Source organism: Phoca vitulina, unplaced genomic scaffold, assembly GCF_004348235.1.
Source record: "Phoca vitulina isolate PV1807 unplaced genomic scaffold, GSC_HSeal_1.0 scaffold37, whole genome shotgun sequence".
Lineage (NCBI taxonomy): Eukaryota > Metazoa > Chordata > Mammalia > Carnivora > Phocidae > Phoca > Phoca vitulina.
The window spans coordinates 19,913,666-19,922,944 of NW_022589740.1; the positions used below are offsets into that span (position 1 = coordinate 19,913,666).

The 9,279-nt window shown below is 36.3% G+C and overlaps 1 pseudogene; it reads right to left on the reverse strand.

The window, feature by feature from the left end:
• Nucleotides 1-8,608: 8,608 nt before the first annotated feature.
• Nucleotides 8,609-8,787, reverse strand: LOC116646758 (annotated as a pseudogene).
• Between the last annotated feature and the right edge of the window lie 492 nt (nt 8,788-9,279).

Genomic DNA, 9,279 nt, shown 5'->3' on the forward strand with positions numbered 1-9,279 from the left:
GAGAGACAAAGGAGACAAAGCATCAGAACCAGTCTCAGATATAACACAGATTTTGAAATAATCAGAGAAGGAATTTTTAAAAACTATGATAAATATGTAAAGGACTCAAATGGAAAGAGTAGACAACATGAAAGAACAGAGGACTAATATAAGTAGAAAATGTGAAACTCTAAGAAAGAATCAAAAGAAAATCTGAGAAATTAAGAACACTATAACAGAAAGGAAGAATGTTTGTTTCAAAATACTGGACACAGCCAAGGAAAGAATCAGTGATATTGAGATATAACAATAACTCTCCAAACAGAAATACAAAATTAAAAAAAGAATTTTTTAAAAAACAAATGGAATATCCAAGAACTGTGGGACAATTATAAAAGGTACAACATATGTGTAAGGAGAATAGGACAAGGAGAAGAGAGAAAGGAGCAAAAGAAATACGTGAAGTAATGATGGCTGAGAATTTTCTAAAATGAATGACATACACCAAACCACAGATCCAGGAAGCTCAGAAGACACCAAGCAGGATAAATGATATCTCTACACCTAGAGATATCATATCCAAACTGTAGAACACCAAAGGCAAAGAGTATATGTTGAAAGAAGCAAGAGGAGTGGGAAAACACTTGGGAAAACTCTTACCTATGAAGGAACAAAGAAAAAAAAATTACACTGAACTTCTTGTCAGAAACCATGGGAGCAAGAAGAGAATAGAGTAAGATATTCACAATGTTGAAAGAAACTGGAAATCTGTATCCAGTAACATTATGCTTCAAAACTGAAGGAGAAATACTTGCCCAAAGGCTGAGAGAATTTGTCACCAGCAGACCTGCCATACAAGAAAGTGTTACAATCCTCAGAAAGAAGGAAAATGATACAGATCTGAAACTTGGATCCACATAAAGAAAGGAAAAGTGTAAGGGAAGAAATAAATCTATAAGTTTGTTCTTATTATTAATATAGTAGGCAACTGTTCAAAGCAAAATCAACAATATATTAGGAGGTTAGAACACTCAGATAAGTGAAATGAATGTTATAAGGATCAGGAGAGGAGAATGGGAATACTCCATTACAAGGTAACTGCACTACCCATGACATGTAACAGTGTTATTTGCAAGTGGACTTAGTTGTAAATGTATATTGAAAATTCTAGTACAGCCACCAAAAAAAAAAAAAAAAAAAATTAAAGCGAAGTAGAAAATAGGATCATATAAAATGTTCAACTGAAATCAGAGAAGGCGGCAAAAGAGGGAACAAAAAAAGAAAAAAGTGCAATGAACAGAAAACAGTGTCAAACATGGTTGATATTAATGCAGCTATATCAATAATCACTTTGTGTCTTTGTGGTCTGAATACACCAATTAAAAGATAAGAGACAGAGTGGATTTTAAAAAACTTAAGTACATGTTGTCTAGAAGAAACCCATTTTAAACATGAATACACAGAGAGATTAAAAGTAAAGGGGATAGAGAAAAATATTCCATACAAACACTAATTAAAAGAAAGCTAGGGTAGCTATATTAATCTCAGACAAAGCAGACTTCAGAGAGAGGAAAATCACAGGAATAGAAAGGGGCATTATATAATGATAAAGGGGTCAATCCTTTAACACCTAACACTTGGTAATGTATATGCTTTTAACAGCACAGTGTCAAAATACACGTGGCAAAAACTATAGTACCTCAAAGAGAAATAGATGAATTGACTATGATAATTGGAGACTTCAACACCCTTCTATCAGTAATTGATAGATGTAGCAGTGAGAAAATGAGTAAGGACAGAATTGATCTGAACAGCACCATCAATCAAATTGATCTATTCAATATTTATAGAACACTTCACCCAACAACAGTAGAACACACATTCTTCTCAAGTTCACATGGAACATTCACTGAGAGAGACCACATTCCGGGCTATGAAATACACCTTAACAAATTTAAAAGAATAGGAATCATATGAAGCATGGTCTCAGCCCACAATGGAATTAGACTAGAAATCAGTAACAGAAAGAAGGAGGAAAATCCCCAAATAGTTGAATATTACACAACAATGTTCTGAACAACATATTCATCACAGAGGAAATCTTAAGACAAATTTTAAAATGTTTGAATTAAACAAAAACTGGAAGCAACCAAGATATCCTTCAGTAGGCAAATGGTAAACAAACTGTTAAACATCCAGACAAGGAAATATTAGTCAGTGATAAAAAGAAATGAGCTATCAGGCCACTAAAAGACATGGGTCCCCTTGAATGCATATTGCTAAATGAAGGAAGACAGTCTGAAAAGACAACATACTCTCTGAGTCTAAATATATGATATTCTAGAAAAGGCAAAATATAGAAAAAATAAAGAGATGGGTAGTGGCCAGGGGCTCAGCGTGGGGCTGGGGGATGAATAGGTGCCATACTGGAAACTTCTAGGGCAGTAAAACCATTCTGTATGATAATATAATGGTGAACACATCACATTATGCATTTGTGAAAACCCACAGAATTCTATAACAGGAACAGTGAACCTTAATGTAACTATTGACTTCAGTTAATAATAATGCTTCAATATTGTTTCCTTAATTGTACCAATTGTCCCACACTAATTAATGCCAGATGTTCACAATTGTGGAAACTATTTGTGGGGGAGGTGCAGATGGGGGGAATATGTGAGAATTCTACACATCCTCATTTGTTCTGTAAATTTAAAACTGTTTTGTTTTAAAACACAGTAGATTAATTAAAAAACAAGGTTTGCATGTGTTGAGTGTAAAAAAAATTGGAGAACCATTTAGAATAAAGGCAAGGAGACCAATTAGAAAGCTATTAATTAAGGTTAAGTTAGAGAATGATGGTGGTGGTTTGAAATAAGGTAAGAGTGATGAGGATGGAATGACATTGAAAAAATTACTGTGAGGAGGGGAACAGAGAGAGAGAGAAATTTTAAAAGGGTGGGTGGGAAGAGGTGACAGGTAAGAAGAGACAAGTAGATCCCTCAAGATTCTGGCTTAGCAAAACAAATCTTCAGCAATCAGTACACACTATTGTACCAGAAAGAAATACCCATGGGTATTTTAGGAATTCATCTTGCTAAGAAGCAACGAATATTGCTAGTAATATCACTAAAATTAATAGATTGGAACTCTTTTTAAATTTTCTATGGAATTTCAAAGGCTTACAGCAACTTAATATTCTATCATTGATGATGGAAGATTCTTAACACAGAACGGTGTCGAAACCATTTGCCTTTGTAGTCAGACCTTATACAACATGGATTTGGATCAGTTCTACTCATGCTGGGTACAGTAGAATTAACTGATACTGATCACATTGGCAATCCTGTAAAAATCAGTCTTGCCGTTTAGCAATGGTAAGACAGTTACCTGGGATTTCAAGATGGGATGTACGTTGTGGGGTAACAGCAATACCTCCTTAAGCTTCAGGTCTCTTTTGTCTTTGCTCACACTCCTGTTGTCAAACCTGTGATGAATGAAGAGAACAGATTTATTGGAATGTTTTCCTGTCATATAAGACAAGATATACTGAAATGGATGCTTGAAATACTCATTAATAAGACATGGGTTGTCAGCATCGTATAGCGGCTCAGGCTAAATCCATTATGATTAAGGGCCCTCATCTTAAAGGTAAATTGCACTAAAAGGTAGGCAAACAGCCAAAAGCTCATAATCCTACTTGCATTTGAGAGACTTGGAAGAGAGAAGAGACAACATTTTCTTTCAGTATTTGTGTGTAGGAAATGCCTGATGTATTTCTCAATCTCTCTGCGCTCGTGTGTGTGTGTGTGTGTCTGTCTGTCTGTCTGTCTGTGTGTGTGTGTCTGTGTGTACACTTACATGTGTGTGACAAGTTAAAAGAAGAGACCCAGTAGAGGTCTATTTGAGCCCCTATTTTTCACTCAATATGAACTATGATATTCGGTAAGAAGAGAGTTAAATTTGGCCACTATTTTTGGCCTACTGTGAGTAATCCATAGGAACAGAAATAGGGTACATTTTCTTTGAAGGCGTTTATTTGAAAGTTTTGCTCAAATGATCAAATAAGCCATCACAGACATTACCGTGGCTCAGTTTAATCCAACACTGCTGACTTCATAAAAGAGATTTCCTGTAAAGAATCAAGTCAAATTTATTCATCTTTGTAGTTAGATTGCTTAACCAGTTAGGACTGCATTCATCTACATGTAAAGAAAACTCTATTATAATATGGTTTAATTTTGTTCACAGGACACTGAGTCCAGAGATAGCAGCCCCAGGCTGTCCGGCAGGTTGATTATGCCCATGAGGCCCACACAACCTCCCCGTGTGTCCCACCATCCTTACTACGTCCTTTCCTCTTCCTATTTGTTGACTCATGGTTACAAGAAGGTGCTTCACTCTCAAAATCACATTCTAGGAAACAAAAGGCAAAGGCACAAAAAAGAATACATATGAGCTCAAACTGTCTTTTTAAAAATTTGAAAATAGGACAGCAATAGCATTTCCAGAATCCCAATCCAAATGACTTACTACTTACATCTCACTGACTAAGCCTGGGTCATACGACTCCCCATAGTTGCAAGGCCTCTGAGAAGCTTTGCTTTTTCTGATATGGGCACACTGCTGCCCCACGCAAACTTGCGGTCTTGGCAGTTAAGTATTAAGAAGAGAATGTCTCTGGGGTAGACACCCAGCCAGATCTATAGCACTCTTCCCACTTAAACCCCACTGACCTCCCTATTCTCATTTCACATTTTGAAAGTATTCGTCGCACCTTCACCTTTCTGAAGACAACGACACTTCAGGAACAGCTGTTTTCTTGTCTGGGTACTTTGGCAAAAACAGAGAACTATTCTTTCAGATAGGAACCAGGAGTTCTCTAAAGTAACCAAAATGTTCTATGATTCAATTATAACCAAATATAATAGAAAACAAATTCAAATAGAGCCCAACACAGTATTCTACATGTTGTAATTGAGCACAAATGTATTCCTAGTCTCTGGTAATATCTGGTAATATCACTGCATTCCAAAGACCTGCAGCAAATCTGGGTCCCCCATAGTCACGATCAGTGCAACATCTTAGACTTTGTCACATTTTTGCTATCGTGGGTAAGCTTTAATCCTAAATTTTTAAGAAGCCATGCCTCGTATGTATTATGATTTTTGAGAGATGTTTTTCAACTACACTTATTTATCCAATTTTTTAGATGTCTTCAAATGCAAATATAACTTTTTCTCAGCATAGATAGGAAATATTTCTCACAGGCTTCTCTATTGATTTCAAACCTGTTCCTTAGCTCCAGGCTCTACGCATGTTGCCATAAACCCTAGTTAACAAAAGGATTGGTTATGCATTTTACTACAGAATCAAGGGGATTCTTTCCCTCCCCTCCTTCTTTCCTCCTTCCTTCCAGAGTATCTGATATGGAAAAGCATGAAAGAATTTTGAGGAATTCCAGGAAACTGAAATTACATGTGTCACTGTGATAGTGACAGAATTCTAATGCTAATTTCTAAAGTTTACTTGGAGATTTCATAATCATTCACATCTGATTTTTAATTGTGGCAATTCTGATACCTAGACTCTGGCAAAGAAATAATTTAGATAAAAACACTTGATAATAGCAACAAGACAACCTTTAAAACTGAAAAAGATGCAAACTTCTCTATTCTAATTCTAGAACTCAATTCCATAAGACTTAAAGAGAAAATGAAAACAATCTGGTTTTACCATATTCCAGATTAAGTAAGCAGTGGTTCAGCAAAAGCCAAGAGCAGAATAGAGTTTGCTTCTTAAAAAAAAAAAAAAAAAATTAAAAATTATCTAGCACTCATGTAGTACCCAAACCAGTGGACAGAGTCTCTTTATTTGCATTGGTTAGATCACATTTAGAATGCAAAATATAAAGAGTTTAATTCTGGGATCTGAACAAATAAACAGAATAAGTCCTGAGGGATGGTCAAGATAAGAGGGGCCTGAGAACCACAGCATATAAGAGGGCTAACACTGATTAAGAAGCTGAGAATTTTTGATATGGAGATGAATAACATGGGGTTGGGAGAAGAGGGAAGAGGAGGGGACATGGTACAGGGTAGATAACTAGACAGAAAATAGTCATGGGAAAAAGAGAGACTTTTTCCCCCAAGGCAAATGACAGGACTCCCTGCTTAAAACCCTCATTGGTTTCCCATTGTATGCTATCCCTACAACTGCTGCATCCTCATCTTGTCCCACCTGCCTTCATGCCTACCTTGGTCCAGGCACACAGGCTTCCACTGGATCGCTGACATGCCAAACCATTCCTGATAACATTTTTTAGAGAGGACTTTGATGACCACTTTTCTAAAGGAGTAGTCCACCTAACCCCGGGCACTTGCTATGCACCACCAGGTTTATGTCCTTCCTTCTCAGTATTATCTTCTGTATTTCTTTGTTGACTTGTTTCTTCTTTGTCTCTGCACTAGAACCTATGATCAATGAGGGCAGAGAATCCTCATGTTTATTCATAGGTGCAACCGTAGGATTTACAATGGTGTTTGGTGCATGGAAGGTGCCCAATAAATACTTACTGGATTAACCAATTGTACCAGAAGGTAGAGTTTTGTTCGATAAATGAAATTACAAGGCAGTAAGTCTTATTTCAAATGAGGAAGAACAGGATAATAATCTGTGAAGGCAAAAATGCAGTTGTCTCTTGAGGAAGTGTTGGGGGCCAGACCAAAAGGCGACCTACTGTAGATGTTTTACAAGCAAGCTGGAAAACTAGAAAACTGATCTTAAACATTCTTTCCACTATGTGATTCTAGAAATCGACTATGCTGTAAGTTTCTTGAGAGGAGGGACTTTGTCTTACTCGTTTTTATACTCTTGGTGAAATAACTGGCTCAAATTTATTAAATAAAATCATTTTGAACTTAATCAATACTGTCAATCACACTTAACTCTCTGTGTATCCATCAGGGCCTGGTCAGGACACAGAGGCCGTACCAGTAATTTGCACAGGGAAGAAAGACCTGTTAACTATGCTGGTTCATCATGATAAAATGTGGCTAACAACTGATGGGATAGAAGAGAACTGTAAGGTGAACATAAGCAGCAACTGCAGGGAACCTCCCTCTGGGCTTGGCCATTGGCAGAACTTAACACTGAGCCACAGGCGAAGAATTTTGTTTGTTTGAAGAATTTTGTTTGTTGAGTCCAGCTCCAGTAGCACAATGTAGGACAAAGAAGTGTGAGTTTGGTGCTGAGAAGCAATAAATTAATAACTAGCACGCTCTCACTCTTCCAAAAATATTTAAGGCAGCTTTCAAAGAAGCATGTCCTTGAGCAACATAACAAACAAACAAATGTACAGACTAGGAGTCACAGATATATCAGGGTAGGAAAATTAAGGTGAAACCAGAGGTTTTATGAATACACCAGACACATGCTTTAATGGCTGATACTTGTTTTATACACAGTATTGAACTTAATTCTCACAAAATCCTTGTGAGATAGATATTATCCTTAATTTTACAGATGGCGAATCTCCCTGAAAATCATGTCACTTTTAAATTACAGGGCCAAAAATGGTTACACACCAAAGTTTATCATTTCCATTATATCAAACTACCTCTTTGGGATGTGTGAGGAGTCGAGACAGGATTAAAAAGAAACACATTCAGAATGGAAAGTGCTGTTCTTTATTTTTTTCCTTTTTATTGCTCTGCTATTTTTCATGGGCAAATTTCCTCACCAACTTCCCTAGCACAGCGATGCACGAAAACAAGACACAGAGACTCAGCAAGTGTAGAAACAACACAATACACTCAGGTGGGATTAGCACACAAACCCAACACCCTCTTGGGAGCAGTGGAATCCAGTTTTCGCTTTCAAATAAAAAAAAAAAATCAGAAATTCATAGCTATAGACCTCTCCGTACTCAAAGCTAAGCTTTCAAACCAGCAAATCAACAATTAATATTTAAAGAAGAAATAAAAGCCACGTCAGCAGCAAGCAGCCTTTAGAAGTCATCATAGAGACTATCTTTATTGACACTTTCATTTTGTTGACCATTTTTATGTACTTTTATTATAGGATACCTTTAGTCATGCACTCAAGAGCATCATTTCAAAACTCCTTTAAGAAAAAGCTAAAAATTTCAGGCACCCTGAATATTTTATCAGTGTTCATTAGAAACTAAACAATAATGATGAGTCAATCTTGAGTGTAAGGAGAAAGCAAATGCTCCTATGTGCAAAGAAAATGCCACACAGTGTTCATCTGAGTAAGAGAGGCATTGGTTATGATTGTTCAGACTTGCCCAATTTTGTCATTGCTGTGAAAAACTTACATCCAAAGCAAATTTAGAATTTGTTCTTATCATTGGATTTTTTTGTGTAACTTAAAGACTTTCTAATATAATCTTTTTAAATGGCTTCTGCCATCTTTATTGCAATACACAGTGGGTGGGTAATAAACTGAGTAAGGTTGGGCAACTTGACACAAGAAACTAAAGTGTCTAAGATGAGCTGGGACAGGAATGGTGATGAAGAACACAGCAATTGACTTTATGCAAAAGCAAAGGTCTGATAGAAGGAGCAATGAGGCAGATTAAAGGAAATAACGTATGTAAGGGAGTATGTAGGGGTGTGGTCAATTGTAAGGTTGAACCTTCAACCATTTGAGTCACAAAATTTGGTAGGTGGAGACCTCCTGAGACTGTAGCCAGTTTAGCTTTTTAGAGGTTATTAGTTTTTCCTTACTTTAAACTGGTAAGAACAGATACTACCCTTGATCTTAGCTAAAAGGCCAAGAAGTTTTTTTCCCCTTATTTTAAATTTAAGAGAATATACAGCTAGAATAAATGAAAAACTGTTATCGGAGACACATAATCTGCCTCACTATAATTTCATTTTTTCATGTTGCATATTTTTTTACATCATTACAATCACTATGCCCTTAATAATTCTATTACCTCTTGGATCACATAATACATTTAAATTTTCACCTTAAAAAAATAATATTTTCACATTAAAAAATCATATTCCATCCTACCGATACATCATCTAATTATTAAACCATTTGGTTACTGTTAGTTCACTTCTATATCTTTATAACTTTTAGGCAATTGTATTTTTAAAGAAATTCTAAAATCCAGTGATATTTATTTTTTATTTATTTATTTATTTTTAAAGATTTTATTTATTTAATTTTGTGAGAGAGAAAGAGAGAGCACACAAGCAGGAACAGGGTGTGGGGGGCAGAGGGAAAAGCAGACTCCCCGCTGAGCAGGGAGCCCAACACGGGACTTGA